The following is a 4350-nucleotide window of genomic DNA, read 5'->3' as shown; positions in this document are numbered from 1 at the left end:
CCATCACTTCTTTGAATAACTTAAAGTCCAAGAAAGTAACTCAATTCCCCCATCATACTCATTTCATATTCACTCTGCATAAGCTTAGAGAATCTTCACAAACATCGTTACTCTGCTTAAATCAAAGTTAACAATAAAAATTCAAAAAAAAACCCAAATAAATTGAAGAGGGTTTTAGAGTTCCAAAATAAATCAAAAAGCCCCAATAAACCGAAGAGCATTTTAGAAACTTATTAAAAACATGTATTAGGCATGTATTAGGCTTTAGTGGCTATAATTAGGAACATACCAGTACAATCGATTGGAAGAAGAGATCGTGTGAAGAAAATCACCGTGAATAGAGAAGAAAATCATGTAGATGGAAGAAAAAAATCGTGTTAGGGAGTTGAATAACTTATTTCCCAGAGTAACTAACGTAGGAGAAGAGTAACTGATACTGGATATAAAATTTTGGTATATAAAATTTTGGGGGATACTAAGAGGGAAATTGAAAAAGTTTCAGTCCAATCAACGACCTAGATACATATTTGCTTTAATCCAGCAATCAATATTATTCATTATTATATATATTTTTTAAAACTTAAAAATTAAGAATTAAAAAAATATAGAATTCATCCATATATTTGTACATTTTTACTAAACAGACCGACAACCGTTTAATTTAGCCACCATTGTAAGATATACTCACACACAACGGTTCCTACCTGAAATCATTATTGTAAAATCATTATTGTAGGTAATATTATTTAATTAGTAGGTGGGTAACAGTTTCTTATCCAAACCGTTGTGTAATAAGTTTACTAATAACGATTTTTATTTTAAACCGTTGTCTATAATCTAAAACAAAAATAAGTAATGCTCTCTAGTCAAACTTTTAATTTTAAAAAGGTCGATATTTACGAGTGTATATGTTGATAAAACATTCAATGTTATCTATAAAAATTAAATTTTTGCTACCGTAAAAGTTCGATAATCTGATTTGAACACATCGAATAGCTATGTAGACAAATATAATTAAAGATGTAGACAAACATATCATTATAATCAATAAATAACTATATAGATTAAACTAACAGAGACGTTTGAGGACAAACATTCATTGAACACATAATACTTAAGGACATTAAGTGCTTGTTTGGAAAATTTGAAAATAATTAAAGATGCAGTTGTAATTACTATGTGCAGCGCAGTTCGGTTCCGGGGAGTTTTTGGCCAAAATCAAAATTAAAACCGCACACCCTCGATTTTTAAAATTTAATACTTATAAGTTGAATTTACGACTTATAAGTTGATAAGTTGAATGTTAGTAACAACATAATTTTTCTGAACTTATTGAATTTTCTTTTCTTTCACTATTTTTTTTAAATAAAATATGTTTTAAAATGCTAATCTAATCTAAAATTAATGAATTTTATTTAGATGTTGAATTGTTGAATTATGATTTTATTTAAAACAAGTGTAAATCTATTTCATTAAAAGCATTGTGGTTTCTTATTTGGCAATAAATTTACCTTGTAATTTGTACATTTGTTTCCAAATAAGAAACTACAAAGCTTTCAATAAAATAAGTTTACATTTTTTTCAGTAAAATCATAATTCAACAATATAACATCCAATTAAAATTCATTAATTTTAGATTAGATTAACATTTTAAAATGTATTTTTCAAAAATAAAGTTAATGAAAAAAGGAAAAATCAAAATAGGTTCAGAAAAAAGTACATCGTTACTAAAATTCATCTTATTAACTTATAGGTCGTAAATTCAACTTGTAAGTTGGGTTGACTCATAAGGTGAATTATAAGTCGGAAACAACAAGTCCTAATTATGAAAAATTTAAATTCTATCATTCATATGCAATAATTTGATAAAGAATATCAATACGTACACTAACATATAAACATGATACTTAGGATTACGAAATATCAAAGTAGTTATAGGGTTTAGGGATTACAGTTAAGATTTATGGATTAGGGGTTAACAAAGTAGTTCAACGGTAATGATAATAACTTGGACTAACATAAAATCACACAAAAATAAAAAAAACTACATCTCTAAAATGGTTAGATTTTATCATCCGTACAGTTAGATCGTTGAAAGAGTAATTTTCTAAATTAATCGGGTTGAAATTAGGGTTTAAAGTTTGGGGTGTAGGGGGTAAATGATAATGCTTAGTAAGAAAGTTTCGATTAATATAAAAGCACATCAGTACATCATTTTCTATAAAGGGTATCGATATTGTAAATTAATTGAATATTGTCAATGGTAATCATATTCGTATTGGAAGGACATCCCTATGTTTGAATCGTTGAAAGGGTGATTTAAACATCCGTACAATTGGATCGTCGAAAATGTTTACAAATTTAAAAAATATCGATAAACAGGATATCAACTCGAAAAAGTTGAACTTAACGCTAGTCAATTATATATAACAATTTATAAAAAACTATATAATCTAGTGTTGGGCAAAAGTTTTTCCAAAATACCATTGTGTAAACAATATATATTTGGGAACTCCCAACTGCTGATATGATCAGGTTGTAAAACAAATAACATGCTAAAAATAATTAGATGATTTGTTTATTTATCGTTTAACACACATAATTTAAAAATCTTGAAGTTAAAAATGATATTAAAGACATTCTAAGCGATCCAAAGTACACCAATATCTCTGGAAGAACAACATCACAATTTTTCTTGTAATATAACTTTGATATTCTTATTATCATTATACCATTTTGTTAAAATAATTTTTGTTTCTTTATATTTTAATAAATTATGTAATTTATTCGTCTGTATCGATTTAGTGAAATACATAAAATCTAAATTATCGTGGTCCTAGAAAATAAATGAATTTATATTATTCAAAATATTTTAATTTATCGACCACATATTTCTTATATAACAATTTAACTGAAATGTAAAAATGTTAGTAATTATGTTATTTCAGACATATCGTTGTTAAGACAATTTTATCTGAATTAGAACATATTCATTTACTTGTTAGTTAGGCCGTTCATTCATGTCTCTGGTGCTCTCAAATCCGTTAACTCAAATCTATTCTCAAGTTTGTGCTAATACTCTCAAATCCGTGCTCCGTACTTTCAAGTCCTCAAATCTCAGTCACATCAAGAATTCAAGACGTCAAGAGTTGAAGAACTCGGGTTTTTCATTTCTTATCATACTTGAACATGTAAGTACAGTATTTTAAGAATTTAGGTTATATATATACTCTGTTTTGAATTCATTTTGATGAATTCATTTTTTTGTGATTCTGAACTTCAATTAGGGTTCATTTGATTTGGGGGAATTATAAAGACTTCACAATTCATTTTGAAGAAGCTATAAGGAGTGAAATTGAATATTACACTTGGGCAGGTTAGTACAGTAATTTAAGAATTCAGGTTATATATATCCTCTATTTTGAATTCATTTTGATGATTTTTAACTTCAATTAAGGTTTAGTTATAAAATTTGGGGGAAATATAAAGATTTCACAATTTAGCTATAAATAGTGGAATTTGAGGTTCTATTCAGACTTTTAAAAGATGGATAGATCATGGTTAAAAGAGGATAGAAAAACAAAAGATTTAAAAACAGGAGTGGAAGATTTGTTAATATTTGCATTTGAGAATGGGTATAATGCAGAAAAAATCAGTTGTCCATGTGTAAACTGCACACATAGTAAATCATGGGGAGCACATATAGTTAAAAAATATCTTTTTCAAAATGGTATTGATCAAACATATACATGTTGGATATGGCACATGGAGAATAAATCCGTAGAAATTTCTAATGAAACCGACACTTCAGAATCTATCAATCAAGTCACCTCATGAATGGGTGAACGTGACGAGGACGACGATGATGATATATCTTCTCCTTCTTCTAATTTCATCAACCATGTTAAAAGTGAACATCAACCATGTTAAAAGTGAACATCAACCTCTTTATCCTGGATGTGAGAGGTACACTAAGATGAAAACTTTGATTCAGTTATACAACTTAAAAGTGAAGCATGATATGTCTAATTCATGCTTCAGTGATATTCTATTATTACTTGGGTCTTTACTTTCGGAAGGCATAACATCCCATCTTCCTTCAATGAAGTAAAGAAAAGCTTATGTGCATTAGGAATGGGGTATGAAAAGATACACACATGTTCGAATAATTGTCTGATCTTATATCGTGGCAATTTAGATGAAGATGAAACTACTTGTCACATATGTAAGGCCTCTAGATGAAAATTGATCAAAAAAGGAGATGAAACTGCTAAGGTTCTATGGTATTTCTCGCCAAAACCAATATTATGAAATTGATTCAATACACCTCACATTGCAAATGACATGACG

The sequence above is a fragment of the Apium graveolens genome, unplaced genomic scaffold, assembly GCF_009905375.1.
Source record: "Apium graveolens cultivar Ventura unplaced genomic scaffold, ASM990537v1 ctg754, whole genome shotgun sequence".
Classification (NCBI taxonomy): domain Eukaryota; kingdom Viridiplantae; phylum Streptophyta; class Magnoliopsida; order Apiales; family Apiaceae; genus Apium; species Apium graveolens.
Note: the sequence above shows the minus strand (reverse complement) of the source record.